This window comes from Manacus vitellinus, unplaced genomic scaffold (genome assembly GCF_001715985.3).
Source record: "Manacus vitellinus isolate BGI_N305 unplaced genomic scaffold, ASM171598v3 scaffold_38_pilon, whole genome shotgun sequence".
Taxonomy (NCBI): domain Eukaryota; kingdom Metazoa; phylum Chordata; class Aves; order Passeriformes; family Pipridae; genus Manacus; species Manacus vitellinus.
In genome coordinates, this window is record NW_021940526.1 from 5,165,651 (window position 1) to 5,183,766 (window position 18,116).

The window sequence follows — 18,116 nt, forward strand, 5'->3', positions numbered from 1 at the left end:
CAGGAGGATAAATAAAGCTCTATAACCAGCTAAAGTGTCAGAATACTGCCAGTTTTCAAAGCATCTATCCCAACTTCTGTGAGCAAAAAGGGGAAGAAAAAGTTTAATAATGATTAAAGAGAAAAGCCATTGCTGCCTAAATCCCTCTGAACGGAGCCTGATCTCGTGGGTACATTTGCAAAATGGGATCTGGAGCTTTGCAGCAGCTTTCTGTAGAAATCACTTTGTTTAAAATATGGCCCACCCAAGTACAAACAGGGGTTTTTCCCCCTTGCAGCTACCGGTGAAGGAAATGTCTGTAGCACAGACCTAAATCTGATGCAATGATTAATATGTAAACAGAATTTGACTGGCTCTTCTTTTGTGCTTATCGCCAAGATACAATCTGGCACAACAGTTTTGTTTGATAGACAGCCCTGGCCTATGCTTGTCAACTAGCCAATATAAAATAACATTATTACTGTATAATCTCGAATTAGGCTGTAAAATATTTCAATTGTGTGACACACATTAGAGTTCTCACATGTTTACATAATTAGCACTGCATATTTGTTAAATTAAGGTATCGCTATCACCTTTATTACCATATCCCTCCTCCTGCACTGCAGTGTCTGTGTCTTGTGTAACCTCACATGTCTTAACTTTTCAAAGGCAACAGAAAAAGGAGCCTGTGTCTCTGTGAGGATTCTCCTACTTCTGTGCAATTCTAATAAAAGGTATCAGAATACCCACCCTTTCTCACAGCGCTTCAAAAAAATAGCTGCTGAGGTGCAACTCAAGTAAGGAAAAGAAAGCACAAGAGGGAAATGGCCTCAAAGACCTGACTTCAGGTGTATTTAATCCTTCCACTACTGGTTTAAAAGTATTAAGTAGCCATAGGCTATCCCTGGGTAGAAAGACGGTTCAGTGACATCCCTTTTGTAAATATGTAGCTGCTCAGCCTCCTCCTAAACTCCACATTGAAGTCTGCTGCTTTTTCAGATTAATTCAGTTTGAATACTGCTGACTGTCTGTCACTACAGTCATATGTCACTGGTAGCAGCTCAGAAAGCCTAACCCCCTTCTCTAATGTCATTGCACACAATTCATTTTTAAATGCGGCCTAATAGTTTAGGAATACCAGTAAAACAGTGGGGGGAGAGGCATTTTCAATTTAAAGGGTGTGTAAGGCAGTTTGTAACACTGTATTAGATGAGCCAAGCATGTTTCCTTGAGAGGGGCACATATGGTACAGGTGAGGCTTGCAAAAATACAGTTCTAATAATTACCAAGATCGTTAATAAGAGTACAGCAGTTTCAAGCCAAGTGGCACAGTATTACCAATAATGCTACTTAATTGGGTGATCTTTCTTAAAGAGCCAGGTACAGGAGCAAGTAAACCCACCCCTAAATAACCAATGCCACAAAACCAGGCTGGGATTCCATTCATCCCACAGAGGTTTGGCTCAGGACAGGCAGACACCGGCCCTGAGCTGGGGACAGTGGCAGGGAAGGTCCCAAGGTTTGGCTGCAGGGCTCTGATCAGGACCTGCTTCTACAGAGAGGCACTGGGCTCTCAGTTCACACTCCTGAAACGTTTGAGACTTGTACATAAAGCAAAACCTGGACACTTTCTGCCCCCAGCTGTGCTCACCATCTCCCCTTCAGCTTCGTTCATGTCAAGGAGGTGGCAAAAGAAATGGCAGAATTAGGCCCTGCGAGATGCCATTCTCACAGAAAAGGCTGATTCATTCCAAAGCAAACACACAGCACAAGCAGTAACCCCACCAAAGAACTTCTAAAATGTGGACTGATTTTTTCCCAAAACTTCAGCTTTCTGGCTTTCTGATTTAATTCCAAGTGCAATAATAAACACACTCCTCTGTTTACAGCTCCATAAATAGTGCCTTGTGTTTTCTGAAACAATGCAGCTCTGGGCTGTCTCTGTGATCGTTTATTTTATATCATCCTTAAGTTGCCATTTATTTACATTTCTGGAAACAGCTACCCCATGAAACAAATGGCCTGTTTTGTTAAGTCATGGTCAAGGATGTTTCCTTCAACTTATCACATCTAGAAATGCCACAGACAGAAATGCTTTCAGGCTATTTGCTAAGAAAACTAACATAAGCTCCTTATCAGAAAATATTACATTTCCCCGAAAGGTGAACTGTTCTGTCAGCTTTTCAGGCCATGTGAGATTCCTTCTTTGCTGTGACAGGTCATTGAACAGGAGCTGATGGCACACAGTGGCTGCCCAGCACGGCGGGCAGAGCCTTCAGCCTCCCATGGCTGCAGGTCCCATGCAGCAGCACAGACACAGGAAGCCTCTTCCCTCTGACACATCCAACCTGGGGGTCACATTCCGGGCTGAGGGCTTCTGTGGTTTGCTTGGGGTTGGTTCAGGACCTTCCCCCTCCCCTCCTCTTTTCTCCTTAGGATGCATCCACAGTCCAGGCAGATGCAGTGTTGTGTGTGCCAGCTCCTTCCCTTCACATCCCAGAAGCGGCAGCCAGGAAAACTGGCTCCTTCCAGACCTCAGGAGTGCTTATCTACTCAAACTCACGATCAGAAAGCCAGAAGAGGAGCTGTGTCTCATTATTTCTGCTTTTTAGAGTGGTCTCTGGCTCCTCATCTTACTAACCCCAAAATATTAGCAGACTGACAACTGTAAGTTTAGTGGACCACACCAGAGTTCAGGGAGTGTAGCTGCTTTCCTCAACCAAAGCAGCATTTCCAGGTAGAGTTCCCCAAGTTTTAAAGGTTGCTCGTGTTCCTGAGAGCTGAGCACCAGCCCCCCTGGGATCAGCACTGTACATACTTGGCTTTATGCACATTTGCATTAAGCTTATGAACTTCAGGAAAAGCTCTCCATGATGAGGGTGAAAGCTCCAGTTGGCAAAGTCCTCTGATCTGGTGGTGGTTTAGAAAGCGCAGCAGAGGAAGGTGCCCTGCTCAATCCTCATGCCCTGGCACACACCGTGTGACAGCACAGAACACACAGGCACAACTGATTTAAGCAGGTGTCCCTTGTGTGCTTGCAGAGGTCTGCTGGATGCAGAGTTTAAGGTACAGACAGACCATGGACATTAACAGGCCAGGAGAAATCCAAAGGAACAACTGAGGAGACCCACTTTTTTCTTTTTTCTTTTTTTTTTTTTTCCCAGAGAAACTACTGTTTTTAATCTTTTCAATTCCATTTTTTTTCTGTCTCTTTGAGTTCAAAACTCATTGGTTCTATTTTCAGGAGAGTATTTTCACTGTGTGCTGATGAGGGGCAGTAGTAGATAAAGTTTGAAATAACAGCTTTACTGGCTGCCATGCTTTGGTATGTCTGTGACTCTCCCTACTCTGCCCTTTCCCCACACTCTGGTAGGGATTTAGTGCTGAGGAGAAGTAGCCAGACTGGGCATTGCTGCATTCCCTTCTCTCTGTGTTATCATCAGTTGATCTTACCTATTTATTCAATTTATAAAGACACAGATGACCTTATGCTCCAGCCCCACCCCAAAAGGAGAGCCCATTAAAACACCCATCGTTTTCCCACTGGCCTCCTCCTCCACAGGCTGAGGAAAGGCAGCCCTGTGACAGGAACTGTCATGGATCTGCTGGTGGATACCAGTTTGACAACTTCCAAAATCCCAGACAACTCATGTTGAGATAGGTCCCTTGTTTTCCTTGCTGGGGTTCAGCACTATCAGTGAGACCTTGGCTGGGTCACAGACAACAGGAGAGAGGCAATTTTTCAGTTTTGTTAAAATTTCCCTTCTTTTATCATCCATCCCCTTTTCAGGAGAGCAACAAACACCCTCTGTTACCAGTATAAATGTCCACTACAAGATGGGAATTAAAGAGGCTCATGCTTATGGCAGCACTGCTATTTGATGCCAAAAATAAGGCTGATGTTTCTATTCAGGAATAGGAAATAACACTCTGAACAGGCAAGTCACTCCCCAATGGACTTTCTTTGAATTTTCTCCAAAGGCTATTTCCTTTTCCTAAATGTGGGAAATACTTCCTGTCTGCGAAGAAGCACAACCCATATGCTGAGCAGAAAATTAATAAAACAAACAAAAAAGAAAACAAACAAAAGGACCTTTGTTCTGGAAAGAAATGGCACCAGCTATGCTCAGGAAGCATAAAGATACCCAACGGATGAGAGAATAGACAAATCCTAAAGAGGTTTCATGTAAGATGATTAAAAGTGCTTCCTTTGCTGTATATTTGGCAACACATGAAATTGTGAGTCAGAGATATATCCCTTTCCTTCCAGGACTGCTGCTTGCAGTTCATGAATAAGTAAATGATTAAGAACACTTCAGATTTGGCACTATCACACATATTACTGGCTCGTGTTGCTTCAATCACACCCACAGCTCTGACCACTGGAAAGGTTCTCTGTGTCATCAAGCCTGGCTCAGCTCCAGTGGGCAGCACGAGACATTCCAGAGTCCCCCAAACTCAGGGCTGCACCTGATCCGTACGGATTTATAGCCCACCACCTTCAGTCGAGACATCCCTTGCTCAGTTCCAAGCTGGATCCATCTTTACTCTCTACCCCAGGGCTTGTTTGTGCTTGTCTGCATGTACAGTGCAGCACCAGTGATGAGGATTTCAAAGAGAAATCCAGAAACCCAGCAAATTTCCAAAACAGCTCACAAAAGTTCCCATACACGGACGTATATCAGGGAAGAAAAAAATAGCTTTTTACAACATCTATAAAACTGTGATTATAATAAATGTCTGCTTAATTAATACATCAGGACATAAAGCCATTTATTCTCCTCTCATTTGCTATCATTCTCCCCGTTCAGATTTAATAATGCAAAAAGGTTGCTCAGATGCCAAACGGTAAAAATAATAAAAATACATTCATCATCGATATGAAAAGCAGAAATGCCTGGCAGTGCTCCTGGCACTGAGAGCACAGCCAAATTTCCTAACTGAAATCCAAATAACACTTCACCCCAAAATCTTCAGAACATACAACCAAACATATATGATCTGAGAGATAAAGTGGCCTGAGAAATGCACGGGGAGCACCAAAACAGGTGCCCAGAATAACCATTATTACAATATGCACACTAAGGGGGGGGGAAGGGGTAGAGAGAGAAAAAGAGAGAGAGAGAGGGAAAAAAGCTTTCAAAATGGTTAAATTCATGAGGGCTACAGAGCCTCAAATTGAAATTATCTCACTCTGCACTGATAAATAAAGTGGCTCTGGTACCTAAATCATGACACTAACTATACGTTTCGATTTTTTTAAGTAGTGATTAGGTGGATACTCAGGGGAACCTACTAGCCTTCCCAGAGATAACAGACTCAACTTAATATCAACTTAAAAAGAGACTTGAATTCTAACCAATCTCATGTAATGAATTGAAATTCTATAGCTTTCAGAGAGGGGAGGATAAAAAAAAAAAAAGGAAAAAGATAAAAAAGCGATGTGGCTCCATTCTCTAACTTGCTGTCAGGAAATATAATTTGTGCTCTCGGTGATTCACCTAGCTCATATGCAGCATGCAAATTTATTTCCCTAATAATCAGACCTGGAGATTGCCCAAGAGGATTAATAGCATCATTCCTTATGACCGCCAGGATATTATGCACCTCTGACATGGAAAAATTGTGTTAGTTCTACAGAGAAAACGCAAGGATATTTGTCCTGCTAGACAATATAATAGGCTGGTGCATCATCAGATTACAATGTCATTTCAAAAACCTTGAATACAAATAATGTACAGTGGGGGAAATGTTGGTACAACCTCCCTTAATTCAGTAGCCTTGAATTCACATGTATTTTTTAGCCTGTGTTTTTTTTATTCCTCTCCCCATTATAGTCTGTAGAACAGTGCTAGGAAAAGGCAAAGGTATTTTATATTAAACCCATCTCTTTTTGTTTGTTCTTATGTTATTCTTTGAGAACAGCCTATGTGGACACTGCAGGATGAAATAACAGAAAATCCACGGCTTCCAGTTTTTCAAAGAGCTGAATACACCCCCAGCTCCAGTGTACTGGATTCCATATGTGAATACAGAGCAATTTATTTGCACAATTGCTTAATTTTGATTCTCGAGTCAAAAGCCCCGCGTTCTGCAGGCTCTGGTATTCACCGAGGGAGAATTTTAATTTTTCAAATCTTTTTTTTTAAATGAGTTGGTCAGGAATTTTCTTAAAAAAAAAAAAAAAGAAGAAAAAGAAAAAAAAAAAAAAAAAAGAAATGTTTCCTGCTGTACTTTAGACCAAAGAACCTGCCTCAGAGACAAGACAAAATTTCATTATTATGCGCATGGGAGCAATAAGATTAGCTCCTATTGCTGCCCCTAAGGTGGAGCAGCAGGAGGAACCAATGGGACGATGCTAATGTGTATGTTAATAGTATTCTCCTCCAAGAAGTTGGGATAATTAAACATGTACCATCTCTTTAAGACAGAACTGCAGACATTCTCTTCGGATGGGTGTTTACAAGATTTCCAATTTCAGGTCACAGCCATTTCTGAGATTGCTTAAGAAAGAGATGGGAATAACTTATCTTATTCATGTATTCAAAGAACCTTCTAAAATGTGCAAAACATAACAGTTTTAAGGGGCAAAACATGCATCTTGCCTTGACAGACCTGCTTTGTTATGTGTAGTGTTGTACACTGACCTAATATATTGAACATTTTTAGCTAATATACCTTGTAGGAATCAGCCTTTAATGTGATGGATTTTATAGTATCTCATTAGGGTGTGTTTATATAACCTGATACTAAACACATTTTCAGATTCATGTTCCTTATTAAAATTGTGAGCTGTATTGATTTTTAGTTGAACAGCAACAGAGACATTTTAATATTAGGAAAGGCTGCTCTGAAGTTATTTTCACAGATCACAACTACTGTGACACCAACAGTGCACATATCTCTCATCTTTCTTTACAGCCTCAATTACAAGAATCAAGATGTGTTACCCCACCTGCTTTTCTATTGGTTGAGCAATTCTCTGCCTCCATTTAGAAAGCCAAAAAGCATTTTTATTCATGGATTTGGGGGGGTGTTATTTTTAAATATACATTCGTGACAAGCCCTGAAACTGTATTTATATTTTTCCTTATAAAGGACTGTGTGTTTTTAAAAACAAAATACCTTAATGCATCTGCTTTTCAAGTTTCCATAACAAACCCAGTAGCTATAGTAATGTTTACTCTAATACAGCAAACACAAAAACTTAGCATTCCGAGCAGTGTAAAAAAAAAAACAATGACTTTCACACCCTAATGTCTCCATTTTGTAAACCAGTCTTCAAAGGTAAATCTAATGTCAGCAATAAATAGAGTGGTTCCAATATTTCTCTGAGGAGTCATGGGGAAATAATGATCTTTGAGGCACTGTAAATAGTTTAAATTATTGGAAGGTCCTTGTAAGAAATGAAATACGAGGATTTTTAAAAAAAAAAATCAACTCCATTTCTTTATTGTGAAGTTTGGGCATTTGGGGGTAGCCCAAATTTTAAAATGCAAATGTTTAGAGAGAGAAATGATCGCTTCTGAGACAAGCAAATCATACACTTCTTCCTGACTCTTACTGATTTAATGAACTGGCTGTTAATACAATGCCGGCTGAGAAACGAAACGCAGACGTGGAGCAGTAAGAGTTCATTACATTCCTGCATTTTTAAAATCAACCCTTAAGTCTTCAGCAGGGAAAAGGCTTGAAATTAAACTGCAGCATATAGGAACTCCTGGATTTAATACAGCCACTTGTGCACTTGCCATTTAACTGCACCTGTTACTTTTGCTGCAGCACCACAGCAGCAGCTCAGGAGTCTCCAGTAATTGCTATATTTGGCCTAAGAAATGTGAGGTCTGAACTGGGTCTCAGGAAGCAGATTTCCCTTTATTTTGCCCCTGGCATGCTATTCATTATTAAACATTAAAGTTGTGTCAATTACTTACTTCCATAGTTGATTATTATCCTGGTTATTCTACCAGCTAATCAACTCTTTTCTGAAACACGTCTAGCAGTGACTTTGAATTGAGGTACAGAATATAATTATTTGTGCAAATTTCTTTTGTTTCTTGTTAACCACTGAAATCGGTTAATTACTTTAATCCCCACAACCCCTCTAAAAGAAAGTATCTTGATTTACCAATTTATTTTTAATCAATATTAGGGCTGAGCTTTGAAAGTTGACTATTGAGCCAACATAAGACACTGCATTGTGAGGAAAAAAAAAAATATTTTATACATGTCCTTTAAAGCAGGCTGAAAACACCTTCATCTGAAAGACTTTGTTAGCTTTATCAGATCCAAGGCTCTTCTGTTTGAGGTGTAATTATTTTACCATTATTACATGCAAGGCTTTTAACAGAACAGTCATTCCCTCTATTTAAGCAGTAAGTTTTATAATTTATTACATCTCTTTGGTCATCAACTCACTGTACAAACAGTTGGTCACCAGTGACCAATTACATTAAGGTTAAGCAACATAACTTTAAATTAGAAATAAGCTAATGTATCTTCATCAAGGGCCTGCTGTGTTTTCAGGGCTGTTTATGAGATGATACTAAATGTGGATATGGAGCACGCTCACTGGGACCAATTCCTATCGGCCTGCAAATGGAAAAGTCCTGAGCCTGCTCAGGTCCAGAGCTAATTAATGGGATAACATCTGCTTTACGCATTCTGCAGGAGTAATTTCTATCAACTTCACTGGGAAGATGCATGGGAAACTATCAGAGAATAAGTATCTATGCTGAACTGTATTAATCTGTAGCGAGTCTGGAAATGGGAATTTCAATTCTCCCATTATCCTAGGGATGGGCAGAGGGGGAGGAGGAGGGCACAGGGTTTGTTTCTGGGCTGATGCCACTGCTGTCTTTGTAGCAGGGGGTGTACACTGAGTCCTGTTTGCACACACACCTCACCTGCACAGGGGCCTGGCTTCTCTCTGGGCTGGGGGGTATTTTCAAGAAATAGCACAGCAGCAGCTGAGGATGACCACGCTCCTCACACAACAGCCAGTTTTACACAGGAAGATAGTTAAGGGGGTTTACTGCATTACTTAAAAACACAGCATGAATTGCCAAAGAAGAAACACAGTACTGTAAAACAGGCTTCAAAAGTGATAAGCCACTTGCTTCATTTTATCAGCCCGTGTACAAGGTGCAGGGGTGTGAAGGGCCAGGCACCTACTCAAGAGCTGAGATTTAAATAAATACAACATGGAGGGAACACTGACCCCCACAAAAAAATGTAATAAAAGCCAAAATCTTTTTCTGAAAACCCCACAGACTTCCAAATCCAGGTATCTCCTCACTTTATCACTTTGTCCAAAAATTACTGGGCAATTTTAATTACAGTGAGATGCTTAAAACTGCATTTTGCTTGTGAGTTTTTCCTGGTGAATTCCTGTAGGGCACAGAATCCAGCTGCTGAGGGGAGACATTACATTTTTACGCATCCATGCTTTTGTCTGTGTCCACAGATATGTAAAATATATGAAATTAATGCCCTTTTAAAAACGCCTATGTTGGAAACATATGGATATGTTCCTACAAAGCACATATATACCTAAAAACACCTGCACATATTCAAATATTCATGTCTCTGTGTGTATGCACAAAGAGGGGAAAAAGCCAAAGCAGAAACAGATAAGCACCAGTAAATGTGGGAGTTTGGAGTGGCAAAACCAGAAGAAATCTTACTGTTTTCTTTGTATTATTTATGCACCAGTAAATCTGTGAGTTTGAAATGGCAAAACTAGAAGAAATCATATTGTTTTCTTTATATTATTATTATTGCCCAAGCTATGATTTACAGGTTTAATTCTTTCAAGCTAATGCATACAAATGAATTGCACAGGAACAGCAAAAAAAGGAGGGAGTTCCTTACAATAACAAAACTACATTAATAGCCATTCACCTTTACCTAAGAGGTTATGAGTTCATATGTCAGCTCTATGGAATGTTTCTGTAATTTGTTTGCCATTGTGTAAATTCCCTGTATTTGTTTGCTACAAGGTACTGAAACATTCAGGCTGTCGGGAATTAAATGCTGATTTGAGTAGCAATGCTCATCTGGAAATTAATGGTATAAAACGTGGAGTTTTCTAACAGGCTGTCACTCAGTTTTATTTATGGAGACACGACTGAGACAAGAACCAAGGTCTTTCAAAGAACTCTGACATCTCGGGCTTAAGCGGGGCAAAAATACTATTTTCCTGAGGTTTTTAACTACCTTACATAATCGTGTGAATTACTGACATGAAACAGCGCTTGCTTTTGTCACATGCAAATGACAGCTGGCAAGTTCTTCAGGAAGGAACAGAGTGGCTTCATTCTGAACTTTTGTGTGTGCAGGTGCCTGTGGGGAGGGAGCTTCGAGAGGGAAGGAACAGGATTTAAAGACTCACATAATGCAAAATTCTTCTGCGATCCACCACATTTGAGAGCAGCAAACACATCTGATTTTTAATTTGCTTCAGCAGCCACGATGGTTCACTTCAGCACCGTGGCAATATTTGGATTTGAGGGTCAGACTCACAGGCAGCACACGGCTACTGCTCTTTTCCTTTCTCCTGAAAATGTGCCATGAGGCACTAGGGTTGTAACAGGGGGTGAATCCTCAACTCTATCTCTCCCCTCTCAATGTTACTGGAACCCTTATTTTCCTTAAGGGGCTCATTCAGCTGTCCTAATACGTATACAGCGATAATATAGTCATACGCATAATAAAAAAGAGCTTCAAAATTACAGTCAGCTTAGTAATAATGCAGTGCTGGGCTGGAGTGATTGGCAACTGTTGATCCAATTATATAACTGGTTGCTTCTTAAAATTCTGGGATATGAGACTGATATATAATGTGCTGTAAAGTGTAAAAAAGCACTGGACAGGAAATAAGGCGGGCTGAATTTTTTCGTGCTTTGATCAAATTAGAACCAGGTTGATGAAAGGAAATGCCTTGGGTTCTCTGCTTGAAGTTTTGTGCTGTACAAAAGGCTCTTGAAATGATCAATTTTGCACATGTCACTCAGTAAGTTTAGAGAGAAGGAGTGCCTGTCTGTGCTGGGGAATCTCTGCCAATCCCACCCTGCGCCGGACACAGGGCTTGGTTGTTGCTCAGAAATGGGAGCCAAGAGCCCAAGGAGGGACCATCCCAAACCACAGCAATACCCCAAGTTTGCAGGTTTGTTTTTCAGGTTTCTGCACAGCCCTTTGACTCAAGAAACACACATCAGGAAAGACAGCAAAGGGTCATCTGGTGAATCCCCCAGAAATAAATGCAGGATTATCTTTGCTGCTGTTCTTTTAAGCATTTATCTGGCTAACTCACTAACTAGCTTTCATCCATTGTAACCCTCTGCCTGTCCCCTGCTTTTAAAACAGCCACTATTATTTATGAAGTGCTGTAGATGTGCAGTGAGAAGCACGGGGACTTTTTGCTCTTATTTTTCCTTGAGGACAACTTAAAAGGAGAGAAGAAAGCACATATGAAAAGGCACCTTGCAGGTAAGGCTGTGGTTCTTCTGTTGCTTGGTCTGTCTCTGAAGAATGACTCCATAGTGGTTAGGCCTGTATGAGACACAACCTCTCTGGTACTTTTCTGGGATCAATCCCTCTGTACTGTTATTGCTACTCAATGTAGCGATTTAAATCCCACCGTTTCACTCTTTATGCATTAACATTTCAGCACTCCTCAAATGCATCCTGGAAATCTGTCTCCTCCTCGTAATTCTTATCCCCAAATCAGGAATCACGTAAGATCTGAAGTGAGGCACCTGAGTCCAGTATACATCCATACCTCTGCCAAAAACCTCTGCCAAAACAGTGCAGCAGAATTTCTTGTGACACCCCCTGCAAGAGGGAGGAGGGAGGAACTACTGAAGGAGCCACGGACATTAAAACCCGCTGAATTCCCATCACCCTCAGCTAAAACCAGCACGGAAACTCTCTTGTTTTGGCATAATCCCCTCTGCAAGGAGTGCCTGCAGAAAACAGGGGTTCCAGAAATAATATTACAGGATGGGCAGCAGTGATGAGACAGGGCAGTAATCTCCACCTAGGCCTCTCAACTCCGTTCTGTGTGATACAACCAGTTGTGGTGGGTATTTGTGGGGATGCAGAGCAGTTCAACAGCTGCTTGTTTCTCCACCGAAGCAGCCCTTTGGAAGTTGGTGTTCCCCAGTAACAGAAACACTGTGTGGCATTGGCAGTGACAGGACATCACAGTGCCATTTCACTAAAAAGGCTGCACGAGGTGTTGCATGGTTAATATTTGTCTGAGTTTCGAGGCTGAAGTTAGAGAAGTGGCTTTACAATCTGTGCATGAGGTACTGCTCGATATCACAACAACTTGTTATGCTATGAAAACACAACAAACAGGGCAGAATGAACACACTTCCAATAATGGCTTATTTTAAGTATTTTCCCTAACGCTGCCTTTTCTTTTTTTCCCCCTTTTGTTTTTGTTGGATCACACTTAATATGATTGTACGACACCGACGCTGTGGATGAAATCAAAAGCTGGATTCTTCTAAATGTGTTCCCAACATTCCATTTTTTTTACAGAGCTGCCAGGGGCTATTCTGCATTCCCACAACGGCTACAAATGTAACTTATTGTTTTGCAATAAAAATTAGCCATAAAAGTGTGAAAAATGCCAGAGAGCCAAATGTGAGAAACAAGAGAAGGGGGTACGGCTTTCGCACCCTTTTAGTGGACATTTTATTTATTTTTCAAATGGAGTAGACATATTTATAGCTACTGTATTTCAATTATCTCTAATTTCACACATTTTATGCAGATTCTAGACATTTTAATTGCAAATGAGAAGGGAACTTATTTTTAAAAGTGGAGCAACACAACATTTCAGATCTCAATTTTAATTCCAAATTTATCCACATCACTGTTAAAAACTTTTAAAACCTCATTTACGCCGCGACTTAAAACAAAACCAAAAGACCTCCATGCCGAGGAGTGACAGCACCAAAACCTTTTTCACACATTCTTAAATCTGTTTCTTTTCAAATTAAAATTTTTAGGTAGGAAAGTTCAGGAAGTTGAAATGACATTATTAATCGGTGACACATTATTTCAACAAGAATTGATAGTTAATAGTATTGTACATAACTGATGAAAATTAATACATTACCCACCCTATTTTCCCTTTCTGTCTCCCTGACTCCAATAACACAGGGCATGGGTTATTAGCTCAATCCCTGCTTAGCTGTCACTCAATGGGAAAGTCTTTCAAGAGGATAAACCACAACTCAGCCTTTGGTTGGATAAAAATTCCCACTATACATTAAAAGCATTAGTGACAAATGCCACTCTTTTCCAGGCAATATTCCCCGTAGTTTACTCCCACTGAACATTAATAAGCATATGGCCTTCCATGCTAAGTAAGATGTTTGTGACAAATTCAAAAGTGGTGGAACCGGTGCTGGTTTTAAGCAGAGATAATTTTCCAAAGGATCCAAGGGCTCCAAATCAAAGGAAGGGTCTGGGGATCTGACCTGTGATGCTGGGTTTGAGCAGACCACCTACCCCTGGCATGTGAGATACCTGGTACCTCTGCAGACCCCTGCACGACAGAACCTCACTCATAAACTCACACCCAAGGCAATGAAAAAGACCCGGTTTTCAGTAAATACTGCCTCAAATTTTGGCATCCCAAATCCATCATCTAGAAACACTGTTCCCAAACCATGAAATACAGGCTGAACACGATCTCTGTTTAAGCAGCAGTACTGGCTTTGCACAGTGACCCCACTCCTGCCTTTCACCACACGCTCACGTCGATGTGCTCACACCCAACTCCAGGTTTACAAATCACATGTGTGCCTACAGAGCCCTCTAAGCTGAGATCCCACTGCTTGACTCCTCACTACCCAATGAAAAAGATCTTTAAAAGTTCCAACTGCTTGCTGAAATGCACAAAATAATTTTATTATAAATGGAAATTTACTGTCTGGGGCGTGTGGAGTTTTTCTCTGCTTCCTTTCTATTTGGTAATTTATTTAAATGCATTCAAAAATGCATTCAGAAAACGAGACATAGCACTTTGGTTAAGACATCTGTATTTCAAACCAACATCTTCAGAACTGTGAGAAGCTCTGTTAATAGTCTTTTTATTTGATTAGGGTAATCTGCTGCTGTGCTGTCTTAATCTTTATCCACTACCTTTTAACCAATCAATATTTTAGGGTTATAGATTTGGAAGGTAGACGATAATTTCGTAGATAAACTCTCTAGGCACTGCTGACATGGTATGGATGCACATTTAATATCTTTTCAGAGGATTCACAACTCCAGCAACGCAAGAATCAGCCCAGGAAAAAAAAAAAAAAAAGGAAAGTTAAACCTTAAATTTTCAAAGCTGTGTGCAGGGATTTGGCCACCTGCCTCCTATTAATGTCAATGAAAATTTAGAGGTAAGAAAAGCAATGTCTTTTCCCTCAGATCATTTCTCTTTTGAAAGGAACCAGAGAACAAGAGAGAGGAAATTAAAAGCAACTTCGTACCTCAGGCCAACACCAGCAAGGCCTGTTGGTGAGACAGGAACTGAACAGAGGTAAAACATTTGTTCACTAAATGAGTGAGCATCTCCACACATATCAAAATAGCCAGGCAGGAGAAGTTCAGAAAGGAAAAAAATTAGACTTTGTGGTTTAAAATGGCATTAAAATATATCTTTTTTAATTTTGCCCAGCTAAAATTATCTGTTGCTTATGATATTAATTTTGCTGCAGATAAAATTAGTTGTCAGACCTCTGTTTATGGCCTAATTACCTTTTCTAAGGAAAAAAAAAAAAAGAGGCAGGAGAAATAAAAGGAAGAACAATAAAATGCAGTAATCTATTTTCCAGCAAGAGGGACTCTTGGTGGTGTGTTACCTGCGTGGGCTTCACTAGTGCTGGGCATTGTGTTCCCTACACGTGAGACATGATTTACTTGGGCTGCTTTGCCAATGTGGGCAGTGCCAACTTCTGCTTGCCCTCAATCCCATGCCTGGGGACAGGCAGTTCAGGCCAGATCACCCTCAATTATTTCTAGAACGCTGGGAATCTTGTGATGATTCGAGCTCCTTATAATGAGGGAGCAAGTCAGGAAACCTGGGGCAACATCTTGGAAAAAAAAAAGAAAGGCGCTGTAAGTAACTAATTTCTTCTGGAAGTGTTTGTCGACTTTGCTTCCAGTCTTGGAAACAGTAAATAGATGTTTTATTGGTTAGAAGTGGGTGCCAGGCATGGCACTGCAAAGCTGCAAGACCTGTAAAGCAACAGACAGAGCCTTGTGTCACAGAGGTCAGAAACCAGCACGTTTTGGTTTCATCTCTGAGCACACTGACCGATTCCTCAGCAAGGAACAAGTGTGAGAAAAGCTGAATATTTCTTAACAGCTCTTCTCATTATACCAAGCCCAAAATTTAAATTAATTTGTGCAGTATTCATGTCAATGGAGTTGCAGCCATGATGGCACCTGAATTCCAGCCCTACCTGGCACGGCTTGGCAGCAGCACAGACAGAGGGTGGGGGAAGAAGGTGTCCTTTGGAGTGTTCTGAGCAGCACTGCCACGAGATCTGCCCAGCTGCATTTTGGAATATATTTGACAAACAAAAAATTCATATCTGTGTTCATTTCACAAGATATAAATGTCTCTTTCGTGGTAGGAAAACTCCTGCTCCCTGGAAGTGATTCTAATCTAATCTGACACGCGGTATTTGTAACCGTACTTTAGTGTCCCAACCTATTTACAGTGTTTACATAAAACCCACCGAAATCTCCACATTCCTTGAAAAGTTAATCCAGTACAAATATTGACTGGCTGTCAATTGAGCATTATTGACTTGCTCTGGGACTGTGCTTTATTGCCTTAACTGATGAAACTTGTTTTCTTTGCTAAACTTAATTTCTTCTGGGCCCTGCTTGGATGAAACGCCGTTTGCTAGACTGCTCCTCTTCCCCCCACTGCCATGGGGCTGCCTCTCCCACCGAGCTGCAGGGGTGGGACAGCCCAAGAACTTTGCAGGAGGAAGCCAACAAAGCCACTCTGTAGTTTACCTGACACCAGTCCCATCTCCTATAAATACTTGTCCACACCAGCTCCAGCACTGCCACTGCAGCCACATTTGGTTGGACAGAGCGGTGTCTCCAGCAAGGCTGGAAGGGTCTGTGAACCTTTCAACAGGGGCTGTGGAAGGCAACTGGGAAAAGCAAACTGATTACCAAGGGCTTAAATTCCCTCTGTGTCAGTCTACACCTGCACTGGGAGGTGGTGGTGGTGGATTGGGTTTTTTAAGGAATTCTAAAATTCTAAAAGCTAAAACCCTTGGATGTCTTTGCACCACTCCACCAGGAACAGTGCAAATCAGTTTGTCCAGAAGCCAAAGTTCATGACACACCCATGCTCATCATGTTTTGAACACCCAAGAAAACACTGTTTATCATTTCATTTTTTTAAAATCTGTAGTCTCTAGGTACAGCAAAACAGAAACCAAAAATAGCAACTTTCACAACATTCCCTGATTCTGCAACAAATTCCATCAAACGTTCTCAGTTCTGATCCCCAGGTCAAGTGTAGCTGACAATAAATCTCAGGAAGGATTTGATATTGTTAAGCTGCAAAACCCAAAAATCTATTACAAAAGATTTATCAGAACTTACAGAAAGTGAGCCCCAAACGTTTCAGTCAGTGCGAGGAAGGACAAAAGGGTGGAATGGCAGACAGGGAAGGAAGGGCAGATGTTGAATGACCAGAGCAAGTTACAAAGCAGGTATTTCTCTCTGATCTCAAACCAACATTTAGGAAGGAATTTCCCCAAATGTCCAGTTCAGACAGACAGAGGGGGTTTATTTGTGCTTGTGGGGTTTCTTTGTAAAGGAATGTACCAGAGCAGGCACTTACACTTTGCAGGAGCACGATCTGCTTCTCCACACGGGATGCTGTTTGCACCAGGCACAGCTCCAGGGCAGCTTTTGGTGCCATCATCTGCTCCTTCTTCTGTTCTCATCAACTGCCTGGTGAGAGAGGGGCCAAGTCAGGAAAAGCAGGGATATGTCACATTGCTACACCTTCATTAAACATTCTTTATCCCTTTCTATGTCCAGCTCAGGTGATGAGACAGTTCAGCTCCTTTAATCAAACATTCTCAGATCACCCTTTCAGGAACTGAACAAAGTCATGATGGTTTTTCTTTCAGTTAGCCACCCACACAGCAAGTTTATTCCTGCCTAGTTTACTTTTTTATTTTAGCCCATACAAGTCACTTCTACAAGACTTCCTCCCTTCCTTTTAAATGAAAGGCTTCTTCTAAACATTTGATGAATGGAAGAATCTACCATGCAACATCAGCTACACCAAGAATGCACCTGTTCTCTGTGAAAATACTCTGGCTAGTCTGAATAAAATTAAATGCTAATATTTTCATTAGTTTACTTAGTTTTTTGGGGTTAGGTTTGCTTAAAAAAAAAAAATATAAAGAATAACACATCCCAAATTTTACTTTTATTTTTTTTTTAATAAAAAAGGAGTTGATTTTTGATAAAATGCCTGCTGGAGAAGACCAATTTGTCTTACAGTGGCTTTGCTCTTCTGCCAGATGTCACTGGAGTTCCCAATTTCCTGTAAAATCTTATTTGGATATGCCCTTAAGATAAAAGCTGGATCCCAGAGGTGTGTCCACACGTGGGACACACAGGCAGGGGCAGCACAACAAGCCTGGCTTACCCTGGGTTTAAGGTTAGGCAGAATCATTATCATCCAGGCCCAGAGGTTTACATCTCACACTGAGAGCTCAGGCTTGGTTATACCAGAAAAAGGAGAAACAAACGATAAGAGAGTCAGAACCCCCCTGAAATAAAGGCTACAGGGGACCCCAGATGTACTTGAAGCAACCACAGTCACACCATCAGCACAAGTTGCAAAGAGTGCCAAAACAAGATGAAAACACAGACAGTCCATGTGTTAAAAAGCTTTTTAAAGGCTTTGGCTGTTGCTCAAAGTCCTTCCCTCCCCACATACCTGTACTACATAATAATAATAATAATAATAATAATAATAATGAAAACTAAGCCCTCGAGATCAAATAGTCAGTGGTATCTTAAGAGAAAAAAAAGACCACAGGCTTAGGAAACCAAATCCTTGTAATAAA

General features: G+C 41.0%; 1 long non-coding RNA gene across 1 annotated transcript in view; it reads right to left on the minus strand.

The window, feature by feature from the left end:
- Positions 1-18,116, minus strand: part of LOC108640594 — a 217,810-nt gene that overhangs the window by 104,806 nt on the left and 94,888 nt on the right. The window contains exon 3 of the long non-coding RNA XR_003915981.1: positions 16,871-16,983. This is a non-coding gene — a long non-coding RNA (uncharacterized LOC108640594). The remainder of the gene's footprint in view (positions 1-16,870; positions 16,984-18,116) is intronic.